The 7,842-nt window shown below is 33.1% G+C and overlaps 2 long non-coding RNA genes across 2 annotated transcripts; both read left to right on the top strand.

Moving 5' to 3' along the window:
• Window positions 1–4,664: 4,664 nt before the first annotated feature.
• On the top strand, window positions 4,665–5,135 carry LOC133816411 (uncharacterized). Its single transcript, XR_009885220.1, has 3 exons — window positions 4,665–4,726; window positions 4,860–4,939; window positions 5,078–5,135. It is a non-coding gene; the product is annotated as an uncharacterized LOC133816411 (long non-coding RNA).
• Window positions 5,136–7,152: 2,017 nt separating this feature from the next.
• LOC133816410 (uncharacterized) lies at window positions 7,153–7,791 on the top strand. The gene is made up of 3 exons (XR_009885219.1): window positions 7,153–7,401; window positions 7,494–7,553; window positions 7,718–7,791. It is a non-coding gene; the product is annotated as an uncharacterized LOC133816410 (long non-coding RNA).
• Window positions 7,792–7,842: the final 51 nt, after the last annotated feature.

Raw genomic sequence — 7,842 nt, 5'->3', positions numbered from 1 at the left:
CTTAAGCCAATTTTGTACTTTCCGTCAAAGCTAATAGTTTCAACTTTCCTTAATTATACTTTCTACCATAAATTTTATATTTCTAATTTGATCCCCATAACACAACTACTATCACATTTTGGCCCCTAATACTTGAAGAAACACGCATGTGGATAAACTGACAATTTCATATAAAATAAAACGTACATATAAATCATGCATATCGTAGCTTAAATCATGTGTCACATAAAACATACAAATTACCATAATACCCTGGCCCAAGCCAGATTAACAAAATACCCGTACAATGTAAAGGGGGATATTACAAATGTTCTTTTCGAGGTCATGATGAGTCTAAGATGTCAAACAATCGTGGAAACATTTTAGAAATATTAAGTTTCATAGCTTCTTATAAACGATAAAATAGTAGAAGTTTTGGATAAAACTCCAAGAAATGCCTCATATACATCACCAACAACGCAAAAACAAATTTGTGTCTTGGCAACTAAATTGAGGAACAAAATTTGTGAAGAAAAATTGGTGATGTAAAATTTTGTATAATAGATGACGAGGCACGAGATGAATAGAAAAAGGAACAAAGGTCAATTGTATTGAGATTTGTCGACAAGAGCATTTTTTAGATACATACATAAAATAATAGACACTGGTGCAATAGCATTTTTTAGGCTTATTCATGTCGAAGACACTAGTGCTTTAACGTTGCAACAAGGTACTTTTTCAATTATAAAAGACCCGACTATCTTAAAGACCTTGGAGCTTTAAAACTACTAAGACAATAACTACTATCTTTTGGATACATACATAAAATAATATAACTTTATTATAGAAAATCCAAAAATAAGGGATCATATTGCTTATACATAAAATCATAAAGAAAATTAAACATTTATTTTAAATGTTCAAATACTAAATGCGGAAAGCATAAATACATAATAAAAAGACTAAAAAGTCAATGTCATCCTCGATCAATTCCATCGGTCAATTCCTTTAGTCCTCACCCAATACACATGCCAAAACCACCTAGGATTTTTCCTGCCTACACAATCTAAATAAAAAAGAATGGGCCTAATTCCCAGTAAAGAAAAACTACTAAAGCATAATATAAAACATAAAAAAAAATGGACTACAATATTAATGGCCATTAACTCATTACTGTAATATGCGATAGAAACCGCTATAGTCCTCTTGCTACTATTTAGAGGTAGGTTTAAACATAACTATAGTCTACGATAATGATAAAAATCTCGGGATTTGCTATCTAATCAACTATATTTCCTAAGCGACTAAAAGACATAAAAATCTTGGGATTTTCTATCTAAACAACCATATTTCCCAAGTTACCTAAGACATAAAAAAAACACACATACAAACACATAGCACACAAAATCTAACTTATTTTTCTTACCAAAAACTAGGGTATTGGAGACAAGTGCGAAATTGGGAACTCCTAAAACCAAACAGTAAAACCATAAGTTTCCTAAAGAAAAGAAGATGAAAAGAAATCTAAACCATAAAGATAAGAACTAACCGAAAACCTTCAGTTTCAAAGAAATCAAGAACCTATCCAAAAGCCATTATAACGAGTTAGGATTGAACTAAAAGAAAAGAATAAGAGGAATAGTAATGAACTAAACTTGAGGATTAAGAGTACCTTAGATAACTTAGAGCTTCGCTTTATACCTCAATACCGAAATCACAATCTTTCTTACTTCCCAAGTGTTTAGAAAAACATAGATTTGAAAGCTTTTAACCCCAAAACCTTAGTGTTTCTCTCTAGAACAAAATTGACAGGTTGGAGGCTCTGAGAAGTGTTTGAAAGATGATGCAAATGGCTAAGTGAAGGGTCCTATTTATAGAGTTCAAGGAGTGAAACTAACTCCCTTTAAAATGAATAAATAAATGAATAAAAATGGAATTTTCTGCTCAACAGATGCCCAGAACTCGGTCAAAATTCTTCAAGAGCAAGTCCAAGTTGTTGAGTGTTGTTTCTAGCTTCAAATTCTGTGGAGTTTCAAAATGGCCTGATGGAGTCGATATATCTCCCCCTATAGGCAATATATTGCCTGCGCCATTTTCGAGGCTCCGTAGTTTCGTTCGTGCGAAGTCGACGTATTTTTCGTATACACATAGGCGATATATCGACCCCTATAGCTGCAATATATCGGCTTACGCTAATATATTAAATCACGTTTTTGCACATTTTAAGCACACTTGAAGTTGTTTAAACCACTTTGACTGAGTAATACGAGATCCCAACATTTGAGGGAATGTTCTAGACTTCCTAGGTTTATCCTTTATTATTTTATTCAATTAAAATCCTTAAATCCTTAATAAACATACATGTGACAAATGTCACATTCTTAATTATTCTATCTAAACCTTAGGTTATAATAAATAATATTTATAGGATCAACTTCAATAATTAAACCTTATGATAAAATTAATATTTCTAAATTATAGTTTAAACGTTTAAAATCCATAACTATCTCTATGAGTTTTCAAATAATTCTCGGCTTGAACCAATAACCACGAAAACTAAAATACTACAACATAAGATACTACTATTTAACTAAGTAAAATTCGGAGGCGTTACAATTCTCCCAAGCATAAAATAATTCTTTCACCGGAATTTACTTACCAAACAATTCCAAATACCATGCTCGGATGTCTTTCTCCAATTCCCACGTTGCCTCTCGTTTTGTACTATTACTCCATAAGACCTTGACTATCAGAATACTCTTTGACCGTAATTCCTTTACCCCCTTCTCATTACACCAAATACCCCTTCTCATAACACATGAATATAATACTAATGAAAAAGTATTATGAAAAATATTATATATGTGGCAAAGTTAATGAAAAAGGCGGTAATTTTTTTGGGAGCGTGCCACTTATACATTTTTTCACTCTTTCTTCCTTCATCACTCCATACGGTGCGCCACTCTCTCTCTCTCTCTTTTTCCTCTCGACCTAATATTTTACAGTCGTGGCTCTGGTCATCATCAACATCAGCATCGTCTTCTTCTTTCAGGCTCTCATCTCACACACTCGCACTTATCTTCTTCAAGTCTCATCTCACCCTCTCGTGACCTTTGTCTGTCACGATCCCTCACGCGCCAATCTGATCACTGACCTGTAAACGGACCCAGCTACTTGCCACCATCGCCACCAGTTCGCCGCCAGTTCGCAACCAGTTCGCCACCGTCGGCTATACGGGCATTGGTATCAATTCTCACGAACCAATATGTCTGCTTATTTATTTTTGTTATCCCCAGGTTTGTGCCTTAGTGGTTCTGCGAAATATTTTTATGATTTTGTGCTGCTGCTTTGTTTATGGTGTTGTGTTTATGAGTTTGTGGATTGTGCTGCTATCATTTTTTTGTGAAATATTATGTTCAAATTTGTGTATCAGTATGGTTGACTTTGTTCAAACATGGGGAATTAGGGTTTGCAATTTATATATTCAGGTTCAGAAGGTTGATCTTAATACATACCATCTTCTTTCTCCTGCTGCCTTTTAAATCTTTAACTTCTCAAAACCTTAGTCGCTCTCTTGAAACCTCAATTTCCCATGTTTTTATTTCTTCAATTTTTGAGTATAGTAACGGATGAAGAAAAATATATAGTAAGATTTAGGTTAATGCCTTGTACTGAGTTTAGCCTTAGTGGTGTTTTGTTTGGCCATACAGTAGTAATAAATCCTTGGTTCAACCTTCTAATTGGTTGGTCCCCAAATCATTAGATAAAGAGTTTTGCCAATCCAAGATTAAATTTGGTGTGTAGCTAGAATTATTGTTTTTTTATGATCTAAAATCACAATTTTATGTGATGGGTTGTCATTATGATCATAATTGCATATTCAATAAAGTGCCTCTTTGCTGTAGTAAGATAGAATCCATTTGCTTCCAAATTATGTTATGTAGTTATATGTATGTACACATTTCTAAAAGGCTTCTTTCATTAATAAAATCTCAGTTATTTATTTATTCTTTATGTTTATGATGTATTGTATTCCTATTTATATTTATGTTTTTAAAGTTTTTAACATATTTGAAAATTTTTAATCTAAAAGTACCTTAGTCATATTTTCTTGTAACTATCATGTTGCCATCAATAGACTTTTTCTGGCCTGGTTAGCTTGTCTTGTTGGAGATTGATTGAAGCTTTGCAAGGGCAACGAGATTTCATTTTGTTTGTTCCATTTTCTTCCTTTGCAAGTGTGCCAGAGGATTATCTTGGGGTTCTTGACCAACCTGCTGTAGACGGAGGTGAACTATTTTATGTGAACTATTTTATGTCTGGTTTATGCTAGAGTTTCAAGGGGTATTCAGTTGAATCATGTATGTTGTTTTCTGACATAAATTCATACAGGATTCTGATTAGACCGCATCCAACAATTTGGCACTTAGTTCATGGCATGGCTGTTGTTTACCTTGTTGCTCTCACATTTTTACTTTTTCAGGTCAGCTCTTCTCTTTCCTATCTTTATAGTGATCCTTTTTTCCAAAAAATAAAAATTTGTGGAGAAACATTCTTTTGATTCACTCTAGAGTCATCTACTTCAGATTCTTATCACATTTTTTCCAGCCTTTTGAAGTTATTCATTTATCTATGATTTTGTTTTTTTATTTATATCTTATGGTAATAACTTTACATTTTCTCTCTTTCCAGAAGCGAAATGATGCTCGACAGTTTATGAAGTTTCTCCATCTGGATCTTGGTGTTGGTAATGCAGTGTAAGCTTGCAAAATTTAACTTTGCATATTATTTATGCAAATTCTTTTATTTTTCATCAGTTGAATGAGAATCTTATGCTGATTGTTTATACTTTCGAATTCTGCCTTTGTAATTACGTGCAGAACTTCCTGAAAGATCTTATGGAGCTGACTGCCGCATATATCTTCCTGAAAATCCTACAAGCAGGTTTAAGAATGTTTATGTATTATTTCTTCTTCAATAATCTATTTACTTATGATATTCTCTTATCATATCCTCTTGGTGTACTGTGTACGTCTTCTATGTTGCAGTTAAGCAGACTTCTGACTTCTCTATGTTTATAATATTTTAATTTCTATAGGAAACACTTTTTGACGAATTCGTTTTAGCTCATATTATTGGATGGTGGGGTAAAGCTATATTGCTTCATAATCAACCTCTTCTTTGGGTGCTATCAATTGGATTTGAGATGATGGAGGTTAGTTCTTTGACAAATATAATATGTTTTATTGTGTGCCTTTCATAGTTTATTTAAATTGGTTCTACTTTCTCCTTCTTTGAGCGGAGATCAAATGTCTTTTATGTTTCCGACAAGTGTGTTTTGAGTGCTTTGGTGGTTATGGCTGTATATTAAAGCTTATCTTGGCATTTTCAACTTACCTTCCATCACATGCTACCAAATTTTAATGAATGCTGGTGGGACAGTATTGTTCTTGATATTTTGATCTACAACTGGTTTGGTGAGAACTCAATTTATTAACAATTTCTGCTTATAAATTATTGAGCTCTATTCGTAGCCATAGTATTCAATTATTTCTTCTACAATATTAAGCAGATTGTGGCTATAATTTTTCATTGTCTGCTATATGAGCTTTCTGTGCAAATTATGACAAGTTTCTTTTGGTGTGTATGCTGCAGGTATCTGGGCAGGAATGCATACTGTTAGGTACTTTGATGGAAAAACGTACAAGTGGGTTAGGATAAGACGTCGGCCTAATATTATTGGAAAAGTATGCTCTAAGTTTGGTGTTTAAGTTTTGAATAATTAATGAAGAGTTAATATTATTGGAAAAGTATGCTCTGCTTTTGGTGTTTTAGTTTTGAATATGGCATTACAAGTGATGTTAGGTGGAGATCGCCTTGATATGATCAAAGGGATTCCTCAGAAGATATCTCTTCAACGATCCGCTCATTGGCTGTCCATTTCTACAACACCTCCCCTCTCTCAGTCCCGTCCTCTATTTCTATGAAAACCCAGCAATGACTAACAATCTCTCCTTCCATATATTTCTCAAACCCTCTTTTTTGTTTCAGGTTATTAGTTTTGTATTAATATTTTAGAGTTTATTTTCAATGGTAAATGAATCTATCTTTTTCTCAGTTATGATTTTTAATTTATTTCATGAGAGAGTAGTATTTCTCTTCATGTATATGTATTTGTGGCCTCTTATAACCCAGTATTTCTATTGAAATTGCTTCAATCTTTTAAATTTCTCTATTCGTCATATTTCTCTAGACTGACGCAGCTATTTCTATTCTAATTATTTCCATTGTCCTTATCTTCTTTACATTGATTTAAACAGTGTCAATTATTCAATATCAGTTACTGCCCACCAACAGAGGAAGACATTCCAGAAGGAAAAAGTTTGGTAAAATTTTGAGATTTCCTTACCCTTCAATGGATACTAAGGTGAAATTTTTAATGTTTCATTGTCTTAATTACTAATACTATTTCAAGTTGTAGTGGCATATAATCCTCTTGGTTGGCCCCGTACCGACATGGTTAAAATACTGGTAAGTATATGTTTGCCCATTCACATTATCATATATTAGAATATTTGAATGAATAGAATACTCTCTCCAATGTGGTCTGAGAATCACAATTTCCACCAAGTTAATGATGTCAATCTCGTTGTTCAAGATTCTTCAGGCAATACAATTAAGGCACAGTATGTAAGTTTAGACAATGTTACAAAGAACTTGAGAAAGTTCTATGCACAAGCTTACTTGGGACAATCACCAAAACAAGCTCCAAAGTATTGGCTTCATTTTCAAGTTTCTATACTATCGCTTGGTTGGAATACTTACTTTGTCTCAAAGGCATCTAGTACAGGTAATTGAGTTCAAACTTGCTAGTCAAATTATATTGAACATATAGTTGATTCTTATGAAGCTCACCATTAAGATACAATATCATACAGTATGCATTAAGAGGCATTAATTGTTTAATTGCTATGGTTTCTTTTCCAAACTATTGCAGTAAACATGAATTTACTCTCCAAGATAAAGAATCCACAAAATGATACCATTGAAGTTGGGCCTAGAGATTTAAAGCTGACCTTTTCGTCTACCTCAAGACAACTAAAACAGATGTACAATTCTAAAACTAAGGTAAGTTGTTTAATTTCAAAAAGTAACCATGGAAATATTTCTTAACCCAGTAGTTACATATTATAAAATCAGGCAAGCCAACCACAAATGGGCACTAAAAATGGAATGCTAACTTAAGTTTATATGTCAATTTTACATCTGTAAGGAACTTTTTTATGTCTTTTCTGTGACTTGACAAAAAAATTTGCATGCTAAAATAATGCTCATTTGATTGTCATATATTACAAGGTTGATGTACTAATACAATAGAGCTATCTCTGGTATGGTTCAAGCACTGGTGATTCTGATTCTCAGGTAAGCACTTCATGTTCTATGGTTGTCGAGTTATTCAAGTCTCAAATTTGTCCAAGCGATGCCTTCAGTACTTAAAATGATCTGTCTTGCAGGCTTCAGGGGCATATATTTTCCGGCCTAATGGGGCACCTCCAACTGTTGTTTCAAGATCAGTAAGCACTTTCTTGTTGTTCAATGTATATATATGTTATTATATATTTTCTATAAAAAATTATAAGACCAATTTATGATAATAAGTTTTGAAAACAACAAATTAACCAAGAGCTTCTAATGGTTTTGACTTCTGATCTGTTGTCTAATTTCATGCATTTTACAGGTTCCACTAAAGGTCATTCGTGGAGCTTTATTTGATGAGATTCACCAACAGTTCAATTCATGGATCTATCAAGTTATTAACATATTTTCGGGTTTAACATTTTAGGCCATAATGTAAGAACCAAA

Source organism: Humulus lupulus, chromosome 2, assembly GCF_963169125.1.
Source record: "Humulus lupulus chromosome 2, drHumLupu1.1, whole genome shotgun sequence".
Classification (NCBI taxonomy): Eukaryota; Viridiplantae; Streptophyta; class Magnoliopsida; order Rosales; family Cannabaceae; genus Humulus; species Humulus lupulus.
Note: the sequence above shows the minus strand (reverse complement) of the source record. Positions and strands in the feature narration are given on the sequence as shown.